Source organism: Lactuca saligna, chromosome 9 (assembly GCF_052625555.1).
Source record: "Lactuca saligna cultivar CGN05327 chromosome 9, ASM5262555v1, whole genome shotgun sequence".
Classification (NCBI taxonomy): domain Eukaryota; kingdom Viridiplantae; phylum Streptophyta; class Magnoliopsida; order Asterales; family Asteraceae; genus Lactuca; species Lactuca saligna.
The window spans coordinates 181,144,979-181,158,397 of record NC_136425.1 but is presented as its reverse complement, the minus strand read 5'-3'; the positions used below and the strand labels follow the sequence as shown (position 1 = coordinate 181,158,397).

At 36.3% G+C, this 13,419-nt stretch overlaps 1 long non-coding RNA gene and 1 other non-coding gene across 2 annotated transcripts; one reads left to right on the top strand and one right to left on the bottom strand.

The window, feature by feature from the left end:
• Nucleotides 1-5,316: 5,316 nt before the first annotated feature.
• Nucleotides 5,317-5,871, top strand: LOC145014536 (uncharacterized). Its single transcript, XR_013665556.1, has 3 exons — nt 5,317-5,405; nt 5,618-5,681; nt 5,769-5,871. It is a non-coding gene; the product is annotated as an uncharacterized LOC145014536 (long non-coding RNA).
• A 3,617-nt stretch (nt 5,872-9,488) lies between these two features.
• LOC145019106 (small nucleolar RNA R71) lies at nt 9,489-9,595 on the bottom strand. The gene has a single exon (XR_013667424.1). It is a non-coding gene; the product is annotated as a small nucleolar RNA R71 (small nucleolar RNA).
• Nucleotides 9,596-13,419: the final 3,824 nt, after the last annotated feature.

Here is a 13,419-nt window from a genome sequence, read left to right as displayed (position 1 = left end):
AATGTTATTAGGTCCTTAAAATAATTATTTGGGCTATTATTATGAGTTATAATGAGCATTATTAACGCTTAATAATATTCAAACTGATTAATGAGTCGCGGTTATCGTTAAACTAAACCCTAGTTGTATCGGTACTAGGTTTTATCGAAGGAACATCGTTTTGAGAGTATCGAAGCGCTGTCCGAGTGTTGAGTCACCACCTAATCAGGTGAGTGCATGGTCCCTTTCATCTTACACATAGATATGAAGTATTTTAATATAAATTACGTGCTATGTGTACATATTGTCTGAATACTTGTTGTCTATGCTGGATGAATGATTTATACATGTTTTAAATGATTTAAACTGTATATTTATTTTATATCTACAAATATGTTGGGATAAAACATGGGTAGATGAAATAGTTGGTGAGTGATGAAATAAAATAATGAGATATAGGTGATGATAGGAAGGTGATGATAGATAGGTGATTATGAATCGGTGATGTAGGATACTAAAACCTTGTCCGGCAATTTGGAGATGTAGTCATCTACCAGAGTATAGATGGCGACCGCAGACTATTAGTAACCCGTAGGTGATGAATTACGAGTCCAGGCGATGTTGTGGCTACGTATTCATGCGATGATAGTCTAACCCTTATTATGAATTACGAGTCCAGGCGATGTTGTGGCTACGTATTCATTCGATGATAGTCTAACCCTTATTATGAATTACGAGTCCAGGCGATGTTGTGGCTACGTATTCATGCGATGATAGTCTAACCCATATTATGAATTACGAGTCCAGGCGATGTTGTGGCTACGTATTCATGAGATGATAGACTAACCCTTATCATGATTTACAAGTCCAGGTGATGTTTTGGCTGTGTAATCATGCGATGATACCCTAAATCTTGCTAGACACATATAGAGGGAGTAATCCCCGGAATAGTATTGTCTATGCAATGTAGGCGATGATCCTTAGGTAAAGTTCGTAGGAACAATCATATAAGGAAATACGATGTAAGGAGATGAGAAGTAAATATGATATAGGAGATGACCCTTGAGATAATATCTTTAGGGGAGACTAAAAGAAGATAATGGGGATGGGTAATTGGGTTGATTGTTTGATTGTTTAAACATAATAACTATATTATTGTGGGTTGAAAACCCTATGTACTCACCAGGTTTCCCAACCTGACCCACTCAGTTTATGTATATTACAGGTGACGAAATGAAGTGACTTCACACTGAGAGATTTAAAGAGATATAGATCACTAGTGTAAATCATTGTAAGTTCTGTTTATGCTTATGTTTCGGTATTAACGATGACATCCCAAACGTTTAAAAATGAAATAAATACGTTTCCTCGAAAATGTTTTAATAACGTATTTACCATGTTTTTCTGGGAACAAATTCCGCAACCTTTTTATAAAATGAAGTACTCTGATTTTCATAAAGCATAAACAAAATCGGTCTTTTCTGGCCGTGATTTTGGGGATGTCACATTTGGTACAAGGTTTTGAATGAAATCGATAATTCTAAGGGCTAGCCCCAGAAGCTTATTAAAAGTGTAGCACAAGTCATCATAGATCGAACCATGTGTAACAATGTTTGATTAATCATTTCCAACACACCATTGTGTTGTGGTGTTCTTAGTGGAGCAAGCAGTGAAACTATTCCATGGTTTCTAAGATGATCGTTGAATTCATCACTAAGATACTCTCCGCCTATATCAAATCGAATAATCTTGATTTTCTTTCTAAGTTGTTTTTTTATTTCTTGTTGGAATGTCCTAAACACCTTGAAGGTTTCAAACTTATGTCTAATCAAATAGATATATTCGTATCCATTGAAATCATCAGTAAATTTGACAAAGTATTTTTTAAACCATGTCATGTGGCAGATCTGAATGGTCCACATACATCTGTGTGAATGAGTCCCAACAAATCTTTTCCTCTTTCATAGTTACCTATAAATGGTGCCTTTGTCATCTTGGCAGGTAAACAATATTTTCAAAGATCATCTAACTGTAAGTTAAATGATACCAAGATCCCATGTGACTGGAGCTTGGCGATGCACTTCTTATTTTTATGGCCAAGTTGACAATGCTATAGACGTGATTTATCCAAACTACCTTTGGATGAACCAACATTAAAGATTCAGATATCATTTTTCCTTAAGCCTACAACAGTTTCATAAATGTCATTACATGGATTTACGTTAAAGTAAAGATCATTATTATTGTAAACCAAAATGCTACTACTATTATTACAAATCCAAAAGTGAAATCATCACGATATAATGCATGAAAAGAAATAATTTTTCTTTCCATGTAAGGTGAATAAAAACAAACTATTAAACTAACTGAAAAATCATAAGACAAAACAAGAACGTAATACCCAATCGTATTAACAACGACCCTTCTCTTGTTTTTCATGATCAAGTTGATATTGCCATATTTATACATATTTTTAGGCAATATTTGTTTACATTTTTATTAACATTTTGGTTATTTTCATAGAATTATGGTACTTATAAGGATAAATTGTCATTTGCAGCCAAGTGAACCATTTTCAAAGAAAGGGACCAAAAGTTACAATATTTAAGACATTGGAGACTTGGAGTACAAAAGATGAAGAAATTCACGGATTCAACTTAAGTGACGACGTGAACTCGAATACCACGACGTGGCACGAGTATTCTAGACGATAAGCTTACATGAAGAAGGAATACTTTCCCGATACACATAACTTTTGGATCACGATGTGGAGCCTCCTGCCACGACGTGGATCATGACTTTCCAGAAAATATATATACTCTTGATCCCTACGACTTTAAGGACTTTTTGTTGATTGGAGGGTTTCCAAAAGACGATTTTTAGTAGAGGAGAAGTTCTGGAAAAAGGTTTTCAACACCAAAGGAGTAGAGGTTCATAATTTAGTTTACTTATTTGATACTTATGGACACGCTTGCCTATTTAGTTTGTGTTTGTTTGTTAGTTTCTATTATGATCAATTGAATCTAGCTACTCTTGTCTAGCTAGATGAAGCTTCTAACTTATGAATAGCTTAATTTTAAATATTTTTATTTAGTTGGTGAATTGCTTGTGTTTAATTTATCGTTGCCTAGCATGCTTAAGTTTGTTTCTTTAGTTGCTTAAATTCATGTTCTGTGTAGCTTAGTGACCATTAACTTCATGAACTTGTTTACCTAGTGATTTAGTGAGCATTAAAATGCTAGAGCTAGGATTGACCAATCTTAGTTAGCAATAAAAGTAAATAACACTACTAGAAAAATAGCCTTTTACGACGCGCGAACCATGACACGCAGTGATTTATGATACGCAAAGGTGAGTGTCTAAAAAATAATGTCATCTCTTCCAAAATTTAAAGGATTTCAGACACGCATATTTGCGGGCCCTAAAATTAGTGTCTAAACAAAAAAAATAAAAACACGGAGGGCACCTGCGTGTCGTCTACGACCGTCGCTTTATAAATTTTAATAGAACGCGCGCGTTCCATCCGGGGAAAATGAAATCCCAAAAATTTAAAATCCCCGCCTTCCTTTTTTTTTCTCCCTCCACTTTAATTTCCTTAGTAGCTGGGGCTTTTTTTTCAAGAACTTGCCTCGATTATGCCCTCCTGTACTGCTCATTCTCTCTTCAACTTCCCTTTCTCTCCTTGTCACTTCGACAAACCCTTTCTCTTCTTCTCGGTCCTCGACGTCGATAGCTTCTCCCACCTCCGATGTTTCTCTTGGTGTTGGCGCCTCCCACCTCTGACCTCCGTCTAGCCCCGCCCCACCGTCCAATGCTTTCCAGCGTCACCCAGCCGATGGAGCCTCTCATCTCGGACAATCTCACCTCGCCTGCCCTTACCAGCAACATTAGGTCTGGTGACCTAGACCGAGAAAACTCAGAGCCTTCGGAGGAGTGGTGGCACTACTCAAATCCCAGCGACGGAAGGAAACTCTCTATCACAGCAACAGAAAGTCGGAGACTGGAATGGGAGAAAGAGAAATAGAAATCGAGAAATCGACTTATACAGTAAATGGGGAAGAATCGATGATGCACGCAACATGTTTGATAAAATGCCTCATCCGCCATGGTCTTAATCTACAAGTCTCTCTCTCTCTCTCTCTCACTCTCTCTCTCTCTCTCTCTACCCCATACTACTCGACAACCACCCAGGCACCCACCACCCTTCGTCTTCTCTCTGGTTCACCACACTTCTCCTTCCTATGTTTGTTAGATTCGTCATCTGATTGGCGAGTGTTCTGTAAAAAATGATTTTTCCGTTTCATCTTCTATGGATACCTCAATCTTCCGTGATGATTATGAATGTAGTCATAGAGTACTCGCTCCACTATCATTTTCAATCATTTTAGGGCATGGAGAGGTAATTTTTCTAGTCAGGGAGGGTTTCAATTATATATCTACTATATCTATTTCTAACTTTTTTACAGAGGATCGTTATGATTTAGGTTTCAGTTTAGCTTCCGAGACACCTCACATGATAAGTGCAACTATTAAAGGCATAACTCCATTGAGTTATGAGTTTACTTATCTTGTATCCGTTGCTTTAGTGTTTTTCAAGTTCTAGTTGTTGACAATTATCAATATTTTTTTATGTAACCCAATAAGTGTATTCCACCTGGCCGATAAATAATCCATCCAAAATTCAATCCCCCTTTTTTACCCGGGCTAATTCAGTAACCCAAGTACTCTGGGGACTGGGGGGTTCGCCACTGGAACAAAACTGTACGGACAATTCCAATCTCTTGTAAGTTTCGTTAATTTGAATATTTGATTTGTTGTGATGCGGTTTAGATCTTAATTAGACTCGGATGCTCGCTTAGAAATAGATAATTTTTACAATTCGATTCACCCTTAATCTGTCATTTCGTTTTTGAAATCATTGATCCATCGTGATTGGGCTTTATGTGAGCATCTTCGTTTTCTAGATTTGAACTTTGTGGAATATCTAATATTACGTTAGATTTGCCATTAATTCAATAATTGTTTGAAATTTCAATTAGGCTTAGCATTTTAGGGCATGACCGTTTGGAATCTGTGTTTCTGTTTGGTGTTTTGATTTCGTTGCCTTTATTTGTTTCGTGTTTTCATGATGCATCTGAACTGTACTGGTTTTAGGTGTCTGATAATATACTGTACATATGAAGTGATATAGCTGTATTTTTCTTTAGCATGCCAGATGTGGCGTCTAATTTTATATCTAACTGTAACTTCTGTAATTGTGATTGATGATTTTGGGATTTTAGGCTTACCATCCGGGTTGATTACTAGATATGGGGGTTTACCTAAGCACACCTAAAATTGATAAAACATCCGATGATGGTGAGAATGAGAAACTGAGATATGGAGTCTCATCCATGCAAGGATGGCGCACATCAATGGAAGATGCTGTAAGTCCCTAGTATAGGCTACTTGTTAGTTATATAAGCAATTGTTCCTGTTTGGATTTTCTATATTCTAAAAAGGTATGATAGTTTAATGCTCTTGTAATCTTGTTGAATTTTCTCTATATCTCTCTATGATACAACTTTCAGTCAGCCTAAACATTGATCACTATAGTAATTAACCAAGATTTTATGTGTCAATATGAGGTGTTTGGTAGCATGCTGCTTTACTTGACTTGGACAACTCCACATCTTTCTTTGGCGTTTATGATGGCCATGGAGGTAAGCATATGGATATAGATTATATACACACATGTTTGTTTCTTCATATATAAGGTGTCCTCACTAAGCTTTTTTTTTATCTTTCAGGGCAGGCAGTCTCTAAGTTCTGTGCCAAGTATCTTCACCAGCAACTCCTGAAGCAGGAAGCTTATGCTGCTGGTGATATTGGAACTGCTGCCCATAAATCTTTTCTCAGGTTACTGTTCTATGTTATCTATTCACACTAACCAAATACATGGTTGTTTTGTCTTGTCTGTTATCTGAAGAAATTGGTATCATTATGCATAATGGATGAGATGATGTGTGGACAACGTGGCTGGAGAGAGTTGGCTATATTGGGAAATAAAATGGATCAATTCAGTGGCATGATAGAGGGACTAATTTGGTCACCAAAGGGTAACGATTTAAAAGGTCTAAATGATAATTGGACTACTAATATTGGGAAATAAAATGGATCAATTCAGTGGCTTGTTAAACTCTTTCAATCTGTTGGGACATACAACACCTATCCAGGCTGGATCCCTTCTACTTCTGAGCCCATTTCTTGATTACTGGTTAACAGAAAAGAGAGTCAACATGTTTAAATATGATATTTCCTCTATGGTGAGTAAGAGTATATTTATACAACTATAAACCAGTAATTGTTAACAGAATCATGGTTTTATCTGTGTAGGATTTCTTGGTGTTATTGATAGACGATAAGGAATTGGTCGAAAATCCTATGATTGATGCTTGGTTGCTGAAGAATAGAAAAAGTCCTTGGGTTGGGAAGAAAGAAGGGTTACAAGGATGTTGGATCTTTTATTGAACTCACTCATGATGCATCTGAAGTGGTAAGTCTATTTGTTCCCTGGAGGATAATATTGTAATTGTTCTACTTGTTCTAAAGCTACATCCCTATCATATACACACAGTTAAATTTTACGAATTTATCCCAACCTAATACCCATACGCATATGTCCATTTTAACACACGCCTACATTCAACTATCTGCAATAGAAAACCATCATTTAGAATAACAAAAATATATTAAAATTTAAATATAAGTAAGCATATACCTGCAACCTAACTTCTAGAATAAATTTCAACTGTGTCTTGGGTTGGCATTACCTCTCACTGAGTTTTGCAAGCTGAAATTTTACCAGATGTTAATAAACCTAATAAAATACTAAAAAAAAATACTTTTTAGTTTTTAATATAATATTACCAAAAAAAAATATTGGAATTCTAACTTACATGAACTGTTTGCATATGCAGTAAATCCGCAAGTGCTTTTTGCCTCGACTGTTAATGTGAAAAAAAGAATCAAAGTATTATGTATCAGAAACATAAATTTAAAAATATATAGAAAATTACAATTATGCCCTTGTATACTGATTGGTTAGTAGCCCAACGTTCATAATAGTGAGTATATCTCTCTAAAGAATTCTTTGCCATTTCACTTCTGTGTTCAGATTCATCATACTACAAATGGAAGTGGAATGAATTACAAGATTAAAGATTTGAGACTTTATTGAATTTAGAGTAAAATATAATTAGTTTTATTACATGATGTTTATAATTCATGCATGTTTACAGCTGCATTTGCAACCTTGTTCTAACAACAAACCCACATGTAGTATTTAATTGTTTATTTACGGTTGTGCCCCTGAACTATTATGTATTAACATCCATAAGCCTTTTGTTCTCATGTTAGTTAAGATTCATAAAGATACTTATGTTCTAGCTGAATATAAATAAGTCTTTCTAGTAGCCCCACCCTTATCCTTAGCAACATAATTAATTACATTAGCATCTAATGTAATTCGGTTCTGCTTACAGTAACAAGGAAGAAGCAAGCCATTGTATCTAGTAGTTTTGGAGGAAACGAGACTCAAGCAAAAAGCAAACACACAGAGAGTTGTTGGCAGATAGTAAGCTAGATAATGCAATTGTATATTCTGCTTCTCTTGAGTTCATTTTTTTATAACATTTACTCACTATTGGAATAATTATTTGTATTTGACATATTAGTGAAATGAATTATCTTTGTTATTTATGGTATTTTATTTGTATGACATTAAATTTTATGCAATGGATTGTATTTTTTGTATATGATATTTATTTTCTATTATGAGACATTAAATACAAATTTAATTTGAAAATTAGTAAATCTGTAAATATTTTTTTAAACATTTAAATTTATGATACGCAAAAATGTGTGTCATCTTCATTTATGACATGGCCTTTCTTGACAGGGGCTTTCTTGATACGCATTGCGTGTCATTAACACGCGCGTCATAAGGTTACGACACGCGAATGCGTGTCGTCTTCCTTTATGATAGGGCCTTCCTTGATACGCATTGTGTGTCGTAAACGCGCGTCGTAATTGCGCGTCGTAAATGAGCGTCATAAATGCGCATCGTCTCTCTTTATGACAGGGCCTTCCTTGACACGCATTTGCGCGTCGTCTGAGCCTTTTACGACGCGCAATGAGCGTCGTAAAAGGCTGTTTTTCTAGTAGTGTAAATTTAATTGTTCTAGAGAACGTAGGTTATGACCATAATTGCGTTTGCATAATAAATCGTATATAGCATATTCATAATCATAGATGGTTCTGTGTTTAATTGTGTGTGATCATACATAGTTTTACATGAATTAATTAATTATTGGTAAAGTTAGACTTAAATTACTAATATAATAATAACCAACTTGATAATCCATAATTATTAGCTAGCCATAAGGACGAAGTAGATTCGAACTAGATAAGAGTGTTTTTAGTTATTTATTGAATTTAAGTTAAGTTAGTATGATCTTGTAAAATCAGATAAAACCCTTTTTAAACTTGTTAATAATTAGGTTAATTTGATAGTAAGTAGATTAATTAGTAACACTGTTCCCTATGATCGACACCCGACTTACCCAAACTATATTATAATCTGACTATGTACACTACCTATAGGTGCATAGTTAAGTCTAAGTTTGTTAGGTTATAAATATTAAAATTAGGTGAAGTTATTTACACACATCAAGTTTTCAACACCGTTGCCGGGGAACGGCTTGGTTAATTATTAGTTTGTTTGCTTTAAATTAATCGATCCTTTTTATAGGGTGAAACCTGCAAGAAGTTAATTTTCTTTTTTAGTTTTTTTTTTATTTAGTTCGTCTTTGTTAGTGAAAGAAGACAAAACACCAAAGAAAATGCCAAAGAAGGATAAGAACGTGAAAGAAGATAAAACACCAAAGAAAACGCCTTTACAAGAATTCAAGTCAGTGTTCTCAAAGGAGTCGAGGAAGAAAACGGGGGAGTCAAGTTCATCTTCAAAGAATAAGAGCAAGCTTGAACACTTACATCAAATACCCATCCAAACCGAATCTGAATGCGATACCGAGCCTGAATTTGAAGAACATACAAGCGAACCCGAAAACGAGCCAAAGAACGAGATGGAGAATATTGAAGAAATGTCCATGGGAGCTTACAGAAAGAGAATTCGAGATGATGTTGGTCCAGGCTTAGTACAACCCGCTATTCCTACCACTGTCACATTTGAGCTGAAAGGACATATCCTTTCTGCACTAAAGGATATCCCATTCTATGGAAAAGATCATGAGGATGCGTTCAAGCATTTAGATGAAGTGAATGACATTGCTGATTACTTCAATGTCCTGAATGTTAACAGAGATACCATCTTTCTAAGGATGCTTCCCATTACCTTTAAAGGAGCTGCAAAGGATTGGTTAATAGCACTTCCACCTGGTACAATCACTACTTGGGATCCAATGCGTGAGTAGTTTCTAGACCAATTCTATCCACCATCCAAGATAGCTAAACTCAAGAAGGCAATAGCTAATTTTGAGTAAAACCCGGGGGAGTCACTTTACAAAGGATGGGACCGTTATAAAGGGTTGTTAAGGAATTGTCCTCAACATGACCTTAACATTCAACAAGAAGTGTCCATATTCTATGACGGTTTCAATGTAATAACAAGACAACTCCTTGATTCTCAAGGACTGCTTACAAAGAAAAATCCGGGCAAGGTCAAGGAATTGGTTGAAGAATTTGCAAAGCATTTTCGTGAATACCACAATCCAAGGAATGAATGTGTGAAAGAAGTTGTGGGTACACATTCTGATGAAATGGCTGCTATGATGGCAATGCTAAATACTATGGACTGGATATTGACTCAAATGGACCAATCAATTCATGCAATTAGAGTTAGTTGTGAATGATGTAGTGGCCCACATTTGACAAAAGATTGAAATATGGATGAATATGGAAACAAGAAAGTTCAAGTTTGCTATTCAAGTGGAGACAAATACGATGAATATTAGAGACAACTAAGGAAAGAGTGGTTGCCATACAAAGAATACAAGAAGCAAAAGGAAGAGAAATATAAGCAAACTGGCCAAGGCTTCTACCAAAAAGAGAAGCCACCAACTGAGAAGAAAGTGGACTTAGAAACCATGTTGACCCGATTCATGGAAGCATCCAAGAGAAGGCACGAAGATACTGATGCAATGCTAAATTAACACATGAATATGATGAAGGAATAACACAAAATGATGATTGACCAACAAACTTCATGAAGAAATCATCAAGCATCGATTAAAAGTTTAGAAGTCCAAGTTGGTCAACTTACTACTTTGGTTAATAACAAATTATCTTCACAATTTCCTGAAAAGAAAGTTCAATCTCACATCATGGCCATTGATAATGAAGAAGAAGCGATTTATGAGTTCCTAGAAGCACTAGAAGTGGAGCCAAGGCCATCTGAACTAAAGCCAAAGAATTCCAAGCTAAAAAACGAAGAAGCTACTGAAATACCAGATTCACGACGTGAGCTCAATAAGTTCCCGATGTGGGCTCGGTTTGCACAGAAAAAAATCGTATTTGTTCCAGCTTATAAACCGCCTTTGCCATTTCCATCTCGAGCACATCTTAGCCCACTGGAAAGGGAACATCTGGAGTTTATTCAACAAATAAAGGGTATTCCTATTAATACTCCTTTCATTGATTTGCTTTCGAAAATTCCAGAATACGCGAAGTTTCTCGAAGACTTAATAGACACTCGTCAAGAATTAATGAAGAATTCTAAGGTGATTCTAAGTGAGAAAAGCTCGAAAGCTGTATTAGGAGAGTTGCCTAAGAAGATGGGAGATCCTGGACGTCTTACTCTTCCATGTGAGTTCGGGAATAATTTGAAGATTTATGCTTTAGCCGATTTAGGGGCTAGCATAAATTTGATGCCTTTGTCATTTTATAAGCAGCTGAATATTCCGAAGTTGAAGGCTACAAAGATGACTATACACATGGCAAACCGTTCAGTGACACAACCTCGGGGCATTGTGGAAAGTATTCTTGTAAAAATTGGGAAATTCATTTGTCCAATATATTTTGTGGTGTTGGACATGAAAGAAGATCCCGATGTTCCAATTATTCTTGGTCGCCCGTTACTAAACATGGCTGGGGATTTGGTTGATATACGCGAATCTAAGCTCACCTTGAGAGTTGGAGATGATAAGGAAATTTTTGGAATGGAAGATGGGTTTCAAGGATATGATGTTAAGGGTGAAGTGTTCAATATTGATAAGATAATGAACTTGAAGAATTGGAAAAGCTTATGGAATAAGAAATCAAGACAATTGATCAAATCAATCGCACTAAACCAAGGGAATCTGTTCCATTTTTCGTTGAAGTCATTACTTATACAAAATCAACATCTTGGGTGAGTAAGGAAAGTGATGACATGTCTAGTGATGAAGAGGAGGTTACATCAAAGGTGACTAGGTCAGTGGTAAAGGAGGAGGAGGATATTATAAAGCTTAAAAATGAGGAAAAATGAAGACATAAGGGATCAAACGCAAGCTCGATGGAAACGAAGTCAAGGCTTAAAAGGAGAATTCTAAACATGCGTATATTCGTTGAGTGGAAGCTTACAAGAGGCATTTCAAGGAACAAAAGATTCAAGAGGTGGGCTCTTCTGACAATTTGACATAGGGGGCACGGAGTCCGGCTCATGATTCCATAAAAAAGAAGCGCTTCTCGGGAGGCAACCTGAGTTTGGTTTACATTTTCTTTTCTTTTCTTTTTAGTTTTTTAGTTTTTGATTAGGAAAGTCATCAAGTCATCATCTAAATACTGTTAAGTGGTAAAATTAGATGTGGGATATTTTAGAAATAAGTGGTAAATGATTAGCAAAAACAAAAAAAAATCATTATTTAAAAATTATAGGGTCCAGACTTGGTTCACATCGTGATAAACCTCTTCATGTCGTGGCTATAGATAAATTACGGGGTGAGTCCAGTACTAACGGCCATTAAGATGGACCCATGTTGATTTCGGCCCAAAAAAATTTCACATCATGGTATTGCCTTCCACGACGTGGCCTTTAAAAATTCACGTAGGGGGGGGGGGGGGGGGGGGGACCAGTTATACTTAACACTTTGACCTACCTTCCTTTATTCCTTGCCACACATACTGAAGCAGGAAGCTCACAGTCGATTTTTGGCCACATTTTACTTCCAATTCTCTTGCATTCTCTTGTCTTTTCCCTCAATTTAGTATGTATTTCCTGCTTAAAGTGTTTCAATTGCTCCTAATTTTATACATTTTATGATTAGGGTTTGCTTAGAAATAAAAATGTCCCAATTTGGTTAAATTGGTTAGTATTTTTACTTTGAATGCCCTTAGATTAGCATAAGGAACAAACCCCAAGTGTTAAATTGGCTGGATTTGGACTATGTTTTGACCAATCTTAGTTCATGTCTTGACTGCATCCCACGACGTGGAGCACAGAACCACGACGTAGTTCCTGGATGAACAAAATTATTTTGTTTTCTTTTATAATGCTTTGGGTGTTTTTGTTTTTGTTTTATTTTTGATTTCATGCATGGCACCTAGAAGGGCTGTCCAACAGGACAATGACCCGATTGATGTGGCGAGTATTCATCTGTTATATCGATTTCCCTCAATTTAGTATGTATTTCCTGCTTAAAGTGTTTCAATTGCTCCTAATTTTATACATTTTATGGTTAGGGTTTGCTTAGAAATAAAAATGTCCCAATTTGGTTAAATTGGTTAGTAATTTTACTTTGAATGCCCTTATATTAGCATAAGGAACATACCCCAAGTGTTAAATTAGCTGGATTTGGATTGTGTTTTGACCGATCTTAGTTCATGTCCTGACTGCATCCCACAACGTGGAGCACAGAACCATGACGTGGTTCCTGGATGAACAAAATTATTTCGTTTTCTTTTATAATGCTTTGGGTGTTTTTGTTGTTTTTGTTTTATTTTTGATTTCAGGCATGGCACCTAGAAGGGCTGTTCAACAGGACAATGACCCGATTCATGTGGCGAGTATTCATTTGTTATATCAATTTCCGCAAAACATTTCACAGGACTTGTTGACAACATATCAGAACCGGTTGGGATGGTTATACAATAGGGAGTTTGCTATAGCTCTGATTGTCGATTGGGGATAGCTTGGCGGTGTTGGAATGGTGGTTGAATTGGAACGCTATTGGACGAAAGTGTACGAGGGGGACCATTTTTCCTTTACTTGCCATGGGTGGAGGAACTTTTTTGCGATCCAAGAATCCGTGTACCAAGAAATATCAGTGGAGTTTTTCTCTACTGTGAGCTTTGAAGAACGCACCATTGATTTTGATTATAACCGGGCATTAGTTTTCCGGTTGGACGAGGTGTATCGGGAATGTAGTCTCCGGGAATTTGCTTGGCGCATGGGGATCTATACGG